Raw genomic sequence first — 14,247 nt, 5'->3', positions numbered from 1 at the left:
AGAGTGAGAGAGGGAGAGAGAGAGAGTGTGAGTTTTAATATTTATTTTTTAGTTATCGGCGGACACAACATCTTTGTTTTGTATGTGGTGCTGAGGATCGAACCCGGGCCCCACGCATGCCAGGCGAGCGCGCTACCGCTTGAGCCACATCCCCAGGCCCGAGTTATTGTTAATATTAATGAGTTAACATAGGCCAATGGCTCAGAAAAGTGCCTGGCACCTAGGAAATGCTACATAGGGTGAACTTTATAAACAAAGAAAAATGAGGACTATCATAGAAAATTTAATAGCACCTTTTGGGTAGAGAGATGAGTATTGAGGGTGGAAGTGGAGATGAAAATCTGAAGTGAAAAGGAGTTTCCAAGAGTGAGGAGTTACCAGCAAAGACCGCTCTAGGTAGATGACTCCCTGGAAAACCCTGGTGACTGGGAGGCCAACTGAGCAACATGGAGCGTTGCTTGCATGCGTACCTCGGGGCAGGTTTTGACTGAGTTAGAACAAATAATACTGTAGAGCAGAGAAGGTTGAAGATGGCGGCGAATGGAGTGCATCACCCCCGTGTACCGCGTCACTGTGTGGGTGAATGACGAGTTAGAACAGCCAAAAACTATCTTGTTAGGAATTTCCAGCAAAATTGGGGTGCACCAAAACCTAGAGGAAGGATTTCCAACACCCAAGAATCGGTTACTGGGGCTCAACCGCGAGCGATTTGTCCACACGGAGAGTCTAGCTGCTTATTCAGCAACTCGCCCCGCTGCTAGAGACTGCGGCGCATGCTGGGAAACGGCAAGCTGGCAACGCAGAGATACAGCGCTGCTGATTCTGCGGGCTCCTGCCGGTTGTGCCCTCACTGTGCTCAGTGCTGAATTCTGGGTTTGAGACGGGGAAGGAAGCGGTCCAATTCGATTCTCCACACCAGTCAGACCACCGAGGAAGCCAGCGGCCACCATCTTGGAGAGCTGACATCACCATCGCCAGTTTTCGACTGATTGCAGCTCATTCAGTGATAGATCAGGTCTGTGACATTAAGACCATCTTCCATACAGCGGGGAAATCACATAAAATCTCTCCCCGGCTTTCCCGGGGCGTGATTAACAGAGTGAGAGTGAGTAGAGGCGTGGGGGAAAGGCAAAGGCACCTGACCCCCAACTCCTCCCTCCCACCAGCGGCTGAAACGAAACCTGTTACGCCAGCTCTAGGAGGAGGGGCTAGCGGAGGGAGTCAAAACAATAAGGTGCCGGTTCGAAAAGCTGTGGTTACACATCCTGGAAACTGCAGGCACAGAGTGTAGTTTGAACTGCCAAGAGGTATCACAAGGGGATAGACCTGGCTGACAGGAGAAGCCAGGGGACTAGAAACCAGGAAATAACCTAAGCTAACAGGTTTTGAGAGACACCAGTGGGGGGAGGAGGGAGCGGCCTCACATGGACTGTTTCCTACAGCCGGAGGGCAAAATCTTGACCCGGAAGGCACAGCACCACCTACTGGAAGCGAAGAAAATAGAAACCTAACAGTGTCCCTTTTGTCTTTTAATTTTTTTTTTAATTTTTATTTTTTTTATTTTAAGTTTTTTTCTTTTCTACAGTTTACTATTATTTTTTAAATGTAATTTCTATTTTACTGCATTTTATTATTTTTTTATTATCATTTATGTTTATTTTCTATTCTTTTCTCTTTCTTTCCTCTCTCCCTCTCTCTTTCTTGGTTTGCTTCCTTACCTTTTCCCCATCTTTCCTCTTAAGCGTGACCACCCAGATTACATACAACTTACTAAATGCAAATAGATGAATACTACGAATTGGTCCATAGTCCGCCTAAGCCCTTAACTACCCCCAAGTACTCCTGTCTATTCTCTTGTTCATATCCTCCTGCATTTGAGCAACCCCCCAAAGAAGCTAACATATACTAACCTCCATACCATCAAAGCGTCCAACCTCAACATAAAATCCTAAGCTCAAACCTCAATTCTATACATGCCATCAAATTCTGTAGGCCTCTAATGAAACTAATGAATTTACCTTAAATCACAATTAAATCCAACATCTCTAAACATTGTCTCCCAACACAAAGGAGAGATACTGGAACTATAAAAACCAAAACAAATTTAAAGAAGAAAACAGAAACACAACAAACAGAGTTGGAAAGCAACGTGAGCACCATGAAAAAACAAGGGAAAAAGGATTACAAACAATGCAGAACAACTTAAATTCACAGGAGAACCTAGAGGCTTCAGAAAAATGGTCAGAGAAAGAACTCAAGGCATACCTAACTCAGATGGAATGGAATCTTAGAGAAGACTTTAGACAGCAAGTCCAAACAATGAAAGTATACTTTGAAAACGAATTAAATAGGAAAATTCAAATGTCAAAGAACGAGCTATACCAGAAGATAGAGATTTAAAAAAAAAAATCAAACAGTAATCCTAGAAATGCAGGAAACCATAAACCAAATTAAAAACTCAAACAAGAATATTACAAATAGACTAGATCAAATAGAAGTCAGAACATCAGATAATGAAGACAAAGTGTATAAACTTGAAAAGAATATAGTCAACACAGAAAGGATGCTAAAAAATCACCAGCAATCTATCCAAGAGATATGGGATGTTATAAAAAAACCAAACTTGAGAGTCATCAGGATAGAAGAAGGCATAGAGGCTCAAACCAAAGGAATGAACAACCTATTGAATGAAATAATCCTAGAAAACTTCCCAGATATGAAAGATGGAATGGATTGCCAAATCCTGGAAGCCTACAGGACCCCAAATATACAAATAGACCAACCCCAAGACACATAATTATGAAGATATCCAACATACAGAACAAGGAGAGAATATTAAAAGCTACGAGAGAAAGAAGGCAGATTACATTCAGGGATAAACCAATTAGGTTAACAGCTGATTTTTCATCACAGACGTTGAAAGCAAGAAGATCCTGGAACAACATATTTCAAACGCTGAAAAATAATGGATTCCAACCAAGAATACTGTATCCAGCAAAATTAAGCTTCAGATTTGACAATGAAATTAAAATATTTCACGATAAACAAAAGTTACAAGAATTCGCAGACAGAAAACCAGCACTGCAAGGCATTCTAAGCAAAACACTACAAGAAGAGGAACTGAAAAACAGCACCCAAAACTAACATTGGGAGGTAACTCAGTAAAGGGAAGAACAAAAAATATAACCAAAAAGGAAAAACAAGCCAAACTAAAATAAATAAATAAATAAACATGACTGGAAGTACAAACCATATTTCAATTGTAACCTTAAATGTTAATGGCTTAAATTCACCAATCAAGAGACATAGGCTAGTAACCTGGATTAAAAAAACAGATCCAACAATATGCTGCCTTCAAGAGACTCATATGATAGGAAAAGACATACACAGGTTGAAAATGAAAAGCTGGAAAAATCATACCACTCACATGGTCCTCGGAAGCAAGCAGGAGTGGCCATACTCCTATCGAATAAAATCAACTTCAAACCTAAGTTAATCAAAAGGGATAAAGAAGGCCACCATATACTGTTTAAAGGAACCATCCACCAACAAGGCATAACAATTATCAATATGTATGCACCAAACAATGGTGCTGCAACATTCATAAAACAAACTCTCCTCAAGTTCAAGAATCAAATAGACCACAACACAATAATTATTGGTGACTTCAACACATCGCTCTCTCCATTGGACAGATCCACCAGACAAAAGCTGAATAAAGAAACTATAGAACTCAATAACACAATTAATAACCTAGACTTAACCGACATATATAGAATATATCAGCCATCATCAAGCAGATACACGTTCTTCTCAGCAGCACATGTATCCTTCTCAAAGATAGATCATATATTATGCCATAGGGCAACTCTTAGTAAATATAAAGGTGTGGAGATAATACCATGCACCTTATCTGATCATAATGGAATGAAACTGGAAATCAATGATAAAAGAAGGAAGGAAAAATCCTGCATCACCTGGAAAATGAACAATATGTTACTGAATGATCAATGGGTTACAGAAGACATAAAGGAGGAAATCAAAAAATTCTTAGAGATAAATGAAAATACAGACATAACATATCGGAATCTATGGGACACAATGAAAGCAGTTTTAAGAGGGAAATTCATTGCCTGGAGTTCGTTCCTCAATAAAAGAAAAAACCAACAAATTAATGAACTCATCCTTCATCTCAAAACCCTAGAAAAGGAAAAGCAAAACAACAGCAAATGTAGTAGAAGGCACGAAATAATTAAAATCAGAGCAGAAATCAATGAAATTGAAACAAAAAAAAAACATTGAAAAAATTGATAAAACTAAAAGTTGGTTCTTCGAAAAAATAAATAAGATTGACAGACCCTTAGCCATGCTAATGAAGAGAAGAGAGAGAACTCAAATTACCAACATATGGGATGAAAAAGGCAATATCACAACGGACACTACAGAAATACAGAAGATAATTAGAAATCATTTTGAAACCCTATATTCCAATAAAATAGAAGATAGTGAAAATATCGATAAATTTCTTAAGTCATATGATTTGCCCAGATTGAGTCAGGAAGATACACACAATTTAAACAGACCAATAACAAAGGAGGAAATAGAAGAAGCCATCAAAAGACTACCAACCAAGAAAAGCCCTGGGCTGGATGGATATACAGCGGAGTTTAACAAAACCTTCAAAGAAGAATTAATACCAATACTTTTCAAGTTATTTCAAGAAATAGAAAAAGAAGGAGATCTTTCAAATTCATTCTATGAGGCCAACATCACCCTGATCCCGAAACCAGACAAAGACACTTCAAAGAAAGAAAACTACAGACCAATATCTCTAATGAACATAGATGCAAAAATCCTCAATAAAATCCTGGCAAATCGAATACAAAAGCATATCAAAAAAATAGTGCACCATGATCAATTAGGATTCATCCCTGGGATGCAAGGATGGTTCAATATATGGAAATCAATAAATGTTATTCACCACATCAATAGGCTTAAAGATAAGAACCACATGATCATCTCGATAGATGCAAAAAAAGAATTCAACAAAGTACAACATCCCTTTATGTTCAAAATACTAGAAAAACTAGGGATAACAGGATCTTACCTCAACATTGTAAAAGCTATATATGCTAAGCCTCAGGCTAGCATTATTCTGAATGGAGAAAAATTGAAGGCATTCCCTCTAAAATCTGGAACAAGACAGGGATGCCCTCTATCACCACTTCTTTTCAATATAGTTCACTGGCCAGAGCAATTAGAGCAATTACACAGATGAAAGGAATTAAAGCATAAAAATAGGAAAAGAAGAACTTAAATTATCACTATTTGCAGATGATATGATATTATATCTAACAGACCCAAAAAGGTCTACAAAGAGACTACTAGAGCTAATAAATGAATTCAGCAAAGTGGCAGGATATAAAATCAACACACATAAATCAAAGGCATTCCTGTATATCAGCGACAAATCTTCTGAAATGGAAATGAGGACAACCACCCCATTCACAATATCCTCAAAAAAAAATAAAATACTTGGGAATCAACCTAACAAAAGAGGTGAAAGATTTATACAATGAAAACTACAGAACCCTAAAGAGAGAAATAGAAGAAGACCTTAGAAGATGGAAAAATATACCCTGTTCATGGATAGGAAGAACTAACATCATCAAAATTCAATATTACCCACCAGCAAAGCAGTGGTCATTATAACTCATGCATCAAATTGAATTATCCATATTAAGCCATTCCACGGGGCTCTTCCCAGTGTCTACAAAACAGCAAGCAGCTTTCCCTTAGATGGAAGTTTATGGACGCACCTTTGGACCTATGATCCCTAGGGTCTCAGATCCTTCAGTATTCAGATAATGGAAAAGGAAAGATGGACAAGAAGCAGCACACCCACTTCTTAAAATCCCTGGCCAGAAGTAGGCTACCCTGCTTTCACTCTAATTCGTTGGTGAGGACTAGTCACAGGGTCACTCCTGGGAGTAAGGAGGACTAGGAAATGTAGTCCCTGTGCCTTCCAGCTCTACCATGTAGAAAAAAGGAGCGTGTCATTTGGTGGACAATTGGCCCTTGTAGCCACAGGGCTCTTTTTTGTTCCTTTGTCCCACATAGAGTTACCCCACTGTGTGGCTGTGATCTGTTCCCATGCCTACATCTCCCACCAGATTATGAGCTCCCTGAGGGCAAGGGTCTCACTCTCTAGTATCTGGCACCAGGCACCAGCGCTTAGGCCTGTTGGATGAATGGGACATGAGTCATTACCAGCTCAGGAATTTCGAGAGTTTGATCATGTGGGTAGAAGATTCTCCCTGCAGCAGCTGAGCTAGACTGGGGAGGGCAGAAACACCAGAACAGATCATGAAGGGAGACTTTTTTAAGTCACCCATCAGTCGGCAGTCTGGAAGTTTGCTGGCAGCTGGAAGTTTGCTGGGGCCCCTTCGGCTGTGAACAGATCTGTTTGTTTACTTTCACCTTTCCTTTTCATTATATTTAATAATTCTCTTAAAGACAATGTAAATTGTTAAGAAAATTGTTTTCTTTTAGTGTCTTCTGGAATGTTACATAATTTTTTCTTTAGCCATTATTGCCAGAATTCCTATCTTCATCCCGGTGCCGGTGAAGACAAAGATAAAACCAATCTACAGCTTCTGCAATAGCCATCATTGAACTGCTTGCAGAACTTGCCTGGACTATGTGTCACTTGTATGCATTGTAAACTCACTTGTATGCATTGTGAACTATGTGTTAGTGCAGCAACTTGTGGTAGTGTTGGGGTATTTATGCTGATGGTGTCATCGGTGGTACAATTTTTCCAAAAGGAGCCGTCAATTGGCTTGGTGTATCTTCCTCCCTTCTGCTTGTCATGATCGTTCAGCTAAAATTTGGGGGCCAACAGAGGTGAGGCAAAGAACCTCACCCCCCCGCTGGTACAAAGACCTCTCCACAGGTGTGGCTGTATACTGGACCGGTAGTCAGTGATGGGTAAGATCCAATTGCAATGGTACCAACCTAAGACAGGAGGCTGACGCCTTGAGGTCAGCTCATCCCATGACCGGTAAGGACCATATGTACTATTGGACAACCTAAGGCAGGCACGGTCCCTAAGCCACATGCTTGTTGTTTAAACAGAGAGGGGGAGATGTTGAGAGCCACAGCCGAAGGGGCCCCAGCAAACTTCCAGCTGCCAGCAAACTTCCAGACTGCCGGCTGATGATTGGCTCACAGCGGTCACCTTTTTCATCTCTGTGACCAAAAGACCTGTCGAGAACAATATAGAGGGTAGGTTTATTTAGGACTCAAAGTCTAAGAGGTCTCAGTTCGTAGATAGCCAACTCCACAACTCTGGGCCCTAGGTGAGAAAGAGCATCATGGCAGAAGAGCATGTCAGAGGAAAGTCGCTCAGGACATGGCCATCCGTGAGCAGAGAGAGCTCTGCTCACCAGAGACAAAATATACATCCCAGAGGCACACCCCCAGTGACCCACCGCCTCCAGCAACACCCTACCTGTCTATAGTTATCACACAGTTAATTCATATCAGACAATTAATCTATGATTAGGTTAAAACTCTCATAATCCAATGATTTCACCTCTGAAGTTTCTTGCATTATCTTACAATGAGCTTTTGTGGGGACAGCATGTATCTAAACCACAACAGAGATTTTTCCAGAAAATAAAATAAAACACAGGAGAGAATGTTTAAGCCTCTTTGAGAAGTTCGCATCTTCATCTGCATGGTATTTCTTAGGCCAAAAACTGCTCCAGATCCTTAGGGTCTCAGGTCCTTCAGTATTGAGAGTTCCGAAACATGGACTCTTCCTGGTTAACACATGTAGCCCATACTATGCACCAAGAACTACCATGAATCCTCACAATCACCCCATTCAAGATGAGAAAATTGAGGCTCAGAAAGGCTAAGTTATAAGATACTGTCTCTACCCATGGACTCCTCTTTCCTTCTCTGGAAAGGGACAGTTTCAGCCCATCTTCCATCATTTCTGTCAGTAAGAATTAGGTTTTGGGGGACAGCAGATGTTGCTAAAGGGAAAAGCAGACATTTGGCGCTGTCTAACCCCTGAGTGTACTCTAGGACTCCTGCTACATAAATATTACTCAGGTAACAGCCTGCAACAGGTGAACAAGGTACCAAGATTACTCTTCACTTTGAGTTCGAAGCATTTTTCAAGCCTAGAAAGACTGAACTTTTCATTGTTGTTTACATCTTACCACATCTTTTGGTCAAATTAGAAAACAGTCAGGGTGGAAGCCAAATAATAAATTGCAAGACCTCAAGCCCATCTCAACATGACACCGTGCAGAATTAACAGTGATAATATTATGACAGGAAGCTGATCTTCTCTCTGCATTCAATGCCAGGGCTGAATACCCAGAGGCCAGCTGTGCGGAAACGCGGCTCTACTCAGCCATGCTTCACATCCCCTGCACCGGGCATTTCCATAATCTTAACTGGATAACAACCACAGCCCCTCCTGGGAAATCACTGCTTCAGAAATGTTTTCATACCGATGACAAGAGGAACAGCTGTAATTTGTCATTATAGAAATATCCAATTATCAGGCCACTGAGTGATGCCTCCAGCCTCCTGTCCTCGCTGCCATCAGTCTGGGCTCTGAGTTGCACACCTGTCAGGGCCAGGGCCTGCCAGGAAACCATCATGGAAGAGACTGGCTTCCACCTCCCATCACCTCCAGGAAACTTCAGCAGCCCCCATCTCTGGGGGAAGCCAGTGCCTCCGAGGCTTCCTGCTGATGCCACCTTTTGATGCAAGTGCAGGAAGAACAGATCATGAGCGGCTCAATGCCCACCAGCACTGCTGCCTCCTCTGAGAGGGCTACTGTCAAATTCTGGCAAAAACTGCTCTTTCTCTGCAGTTTTTCACACAAGAAGATGAAGTGGCCTGCAACAAGTTAAAGCATTCAAACGTCAAAGCCAGGCAGGCCAGGTTTCCTAGCTATGTGACCCGTGGGGTATACTTGGGACAGAACTGACCATGGGTAGAATACACTGGAAAAACAAATCAATGGAAAATAGCTAAATCTGATCCGATGCTAGAGCCAACACGTATAGATACTGCATGCTATGTAAATATTAACTCATTTTATCTTCACGACAATCCTGCCAGTTGATGTTATTATTGTGCCTGTTTCACAGATGAGGAGACTGAGGACAAGAAGGTTAAAGAATTTACCAAGGGTGCCTGGCTACTAGTGGTAGACCTGAGATTTATTCCAGGCAGTCTGGTTCAGGGGTTGCACCCCTAACATTTTCTGTTCCTTTAAACAAGTGTTACTATTGTCTGTGTCACAGGCACTTTTGTTAAGTTCCTGACACAAGAAATGCCATTTAATCTCCACAAAATGTTATCCCAAATGTACAGGTGAATTAATTGAGGCTCAGAAAGGTTAAGTAATTTGCAAGGGTTCACACAGCTCCTAAGTGACAGAGCCAGGACTCAAACTCAGGTGTTCTGGTACAGTCTGCATACTGAGCCACTGTCTATATAGACTTTGTGACAGTTCCTTGACTACATTATACATTCTTGCATTTAATTAATCCTCCCAACAAACCCTTGAGAAAGGCACTATTATCACCCTCATTTATAAACTTGCAACTAAAGCTTATAAAATCTAAACAAATTACCGTTAGTAATTAAGGACTCAGGATTCAAATTCAGTCATTATCTGGAAACTTCTATTTAAAACTTATGCTACAGCAGCATTTTACCCTAACCTCTTGTGTGTTCATTCACAGGACTTGTGAATTTGAATTTAACTGACCTAAAAGACAAATGATCTTCTCAGTACTTGGCTCTAATGCCACCACTTCCACAATGGCTCCCTGCATCGCTGATAGAAGTCACCTCTTGTTCCTCTGTTTAACCTTTGAGCCAGGGTGGTTCTTGATCCCTGCTGTGGACAGTACTGCATGCTTGAGCACAGTCCCCTAGTGTGTGGTGACCTGCCCCAGTCCTCACTGGGGAGATGCCTGAGAGCAGGGCTGGTGGGACCAGGGACTGCAGCATGAGACAGCAGTGGCCACCGCCTGACCAGAAGCCTGGTGATAAACAAGGACCACAAGGGCAGGCATGGAAAAGATCACAACAGAAAAATCTGGAGAAATAGCAAGCAATTGGAGAGGGGTCACTAGCTTAGCAGAGCCTAGGAAGCTAAATCCTGTATCAATAGTGGAGAACACTAAGAATTAAGGAAATGGTAAAATGCAGAGAATTTGGCAACACTGGTGCTCGTAGGTCTGGGGATGAAGGAGGTAAAGGAAGTTAGACTGGTGAAGAATTATTTAAGAAGCACTTATAGCCCTGAACCCCTTCCCTGACTCTGTGCCTCAGGCACCTGTCCTGCCCCATGCCAGGGAAGAAGGGAGGTCTATACTCTGAACGTAACAAAATGGAGGGAGTTTGTCCTGAAGAACCACAGAATCAGACGGAGGCCAACATGCCATATTGAATGAAGAGAGAATGCGGAGATCCTCATCTTGCTTCCTGACGTAGGCTCCCAGAACAAAAGCACCCACTTTTGCCTTCTAGGGGACAGAATGGAAGGATCTATAAGAAGAATATGATTGGCTTGAGAGGAATTGCTTTTTACAACAACATTGCCCTGACAAATGTCATGACTGGATCACCCTAGAGAAAAACCCCCACTTGACAAACACTACCTACAGGCCTTTTAGTCCCCAACTCCTAAACATGAGCAGACATCTGAAGACTACCAGAGACCTCAGGAAAGTCTCCAACTGAAGGACAGTGCTGGGAGCCATCAGCCAAGTAGGTATGACAAATTCCTTGCCAGCTTACTCCCATGCTGTCTAGTGGAAGGACTTCTGAAAGGTGACCTTGCTCAAGGACCAGGGCAGGATCCGTGTTTAGGGTGTTCCCCCTTTAGAATAGGGCGGTTTAGCATAATAGGAGATTAGGGAGTTCCCCCTTTAGAATAGGGCAGTTTAGCATAATAGGAGATTAGGGTGTTCCCCCTTTAGAATAGGGCGTATCCTGCTGCTGAGTTCCTCTTGAATGCTTAGGGTCAGACAGTATATTTTGGGAGACAGAAGCCCAAGAGAGTGGATTTGGGCAGAGAACGTGTGAGTTTCGGGAATAAAGAATTGCTGTTTGAAGGAGGGAAATGAATTACAGTAGATGGGGTAGAGGGAGAAGATGGGAGGAGAGGGGAGGGGAGGGAGGATAGTAGAGGATAGGAAAGGTAGCAGAATACAACAGTTACTAATAGGGCATTATGTAAAAATGTGGATGTGTAACCGATGTGATTCTGCAGTCTGTATTTGGGGTAAATGGGAGTTCATAATCCACTTGAATCTAATATATGAAATATGATATGTCAAGAGCTTTGTAATATTTTGAACAACCAATAAAAAAAATTAAAAAATAAAAAAATAATAAAAAAAAATAAAAAGAATTGCTGTTTGAATCTACAAGCTGTGTGGAGACTCGTGATTTGTGCCCAGCCAGAGACTGCGGCAGGACAGGACCAAAGGAAACCAGGGTGGGTCAGGGACAGCAACCTGAAGGAAACCAAGAAGGACAACATTAAAAAATAACTTTAACATTCTCAGAGAAATAAAAGAGCATGTTATATCTGTGAAACAAGAATAGGGTGCTATAAAAAGAGGAGTGACACGTTCAGAAAATAAAGAGGAGCTTCAGGAAATTAAAAATATGAGAACAGAAATGAGAAACACAATAGAACAGCTGAAGGGCTGAGGAGATCACCCAAAATAGCCCAAAATGAAGAACATAAGGTAAGATCATTAAAGAACTAATTCAGTAAGTGCGACATCTTAGTAGTAAATATTGTAGTAGTTGAAATTGCAGAATGAAAAATTCAAGATTTTCCGCATCTATAGACAATGAATTTCCAGATTGAAAGAACCACTGAGTGCCCAGCAAAATAGATTTTTTAAAATACCCAACCCAAAGCACAGCAACAGGAATTTTCAAAGCATAGAGGACTTTAAAAAAAAATTCTATACAAGTTTTCAAAGGAGGTAAAGAAGAAATAGGTCACATATACAACTTAGGCATTAGAATAGTTTCAGGCTTCTCAAAAATAATCTCAGAAGATGATATACAATCAATCAACAAATATATGAAAAAATATTCAACATCTCTAGTAATTAGAGAAATACAAATCAAAACTACTCTATGATTTCATCTCACTCCAGTCCGAATGACAGCTATTAAGAATACAAACAACAATAAATGTTGGCAAGGATGTAGGGGAAAAGGCACACTCCTACATTGCTGGTGGGACTGCAAATTGGTGCAGTCAATATGGAAAGCAGTATGGAGATTCCTTGGAAAACTTGGAATGGAACCACCATTTGACCCAGCTATCCCACTCCTCCATTTATACCCAAAGGACTTAAAAACTGTATACTACAGGAACACAGTCACATCAGTGTTTACATCAGCACAATTCACAATAGCTAAATTGTGGAACCAACCTAGATACCCTTCAGTAGATGAATGGATAAGGAAAATGTAGTATATATACACAATGGAATATTAGTCAGCATTAAAAGAAAATAAACCATGGCATTTGCAGGTAAATGGATGGAGTTGGAGAATATCATGCTAAGTGAAGTTAGCCAATCCCAAAACACCAAAAGCCAAATGTTTTCTCTGATATTTGGATGCTGATTCATAATGGGGATGGGACAAGACCAAAGGAAACCAGGGTGGGTCAGGAACAGCAACCTGAAGGAAATCAAGAAGGACAACATTAAAAAATAACTTTGGGTAAGCATGGAAAGAATGGAGGAACTTTATATAAGGCAAAGGGGAGGGAGGGGAAGGGAGGGGGCAGGGGGGTAGAAAAGATGGAGGAATGAGATGGACATCATTACCCACACGTATAAGACATGAATGGTGTGACTCTACTTTGTGAACAACTAGAGACTTGAAAAATTGTGCTCCATATGTGTACTATGAATTGAAATGCATTCTCTGTCATGTATAACAAATTAGAATAAATATTTATTCTAAAAAATAATTTAAAACAAAAAAATAATAATCCCAGATACTACAAAGCAGTAAAACAATGCCTTCAAAATTCCAAGAGAAAATTATTTGGTAAAAACCTTAGCCAAATTGTCAATGGAGAGTGAACATCCTAAAATACATCTTCAGGATATGAAATTCTCAAAACAAAACAAAAGAAAAATGGGTATCCCGTACCTCCATCCTCAGGAAGCTACTAAAGCATATACACCAAATAACAGAGGAAGAATGGGTTATGAGAAATAGGGATCCAACACAAGAGAGAGGTGAAAGAATCCCTAAGGTGATGATGAAGGAACATCTCCGGTGGCACTTGTGCAGCAGGAATGATAACCAGCAGTTTATAAGGCTATGAAAAAACTAGACCAAAAAGATGAATTGATAGCAAATCTGATGTGAATGAAAGGAAATGTACACAACCTTTGGAGAGTTTAGGACTGAACTGGTAGCAAGCACGTGAAATATCCAACACACACACACACACACACACACACACACACACACACACACACAAACAAAAGGCGATTAACTCCAAAGACATCAAAAGTTGTTTGGAGAAGGAAAAGTAATCAAAGTTTACATGAGGCCTCCTCTCAGACCGGAATGGCACCCAGGGCCTAATATAATCACTGAATATAGTTCTAATTATAATTATGTTGAAAGGATGGAGAGATGGGAAGGGAGCATGTATTTGGTGGAAGAAAATGGACCTAGATCTTCATTTTCCATGGTAGTCAATACACGATGCCTAAAACAAAACAAAACAAAACAAAAATCAAGGGGTGGGGATGTGGCTCAAGTGGTAGCACCCTCGTCTAGCATGCGTGAGGCACTGGATTCGATTCTCAGCACCACATAAAAATAAAATAAAGATATTGAAAAAAAAATCAAGAATTGTCCATACTGTTGGAGACAAAACACATGGTCTTAGCTTTTTCCTGCTGTGCCTTAACAACCCCACCAGAACAATTGTAGAGGAGGAAAAAGTTTATTTAAGGGCTCACAGTTTCAGAGGTCTCAATTCATAAACAGCAGGCTCCATTCCTTGGGGCTGAAGACCAGTCAGGACATCATGGTGGAAGAGTGTAGTGGAGGGAAGCAGCTCCCATGATGATCAGGAAAGAGAGAGAGAGAGAGACTCCACTATCCAGATACAAAATATATACCCTAAAGTCACACCCACAA

The sequence above is a fragment of the Callospermophilus lateralis genome, chromosome 2, assembly GCF_048772815.1.
Source record: "Callospermophilus lateralis isolate mCalLat2 chromosome 2, mCalLat2.hap1, whole genome shotgun sequence".
Taxonomy (NCBI): domain Eukaryota; kingdom Metazoa; phylum Chordata; class Mammalia; order Rodentia; family Sciuridae; genus Callospermophilus; species Callospermophilus lateralis.
The sequence above is the reverse complement of the archived record's forward strand: the minus strand, read 5'-3'. Positions refer to the sequence as shown.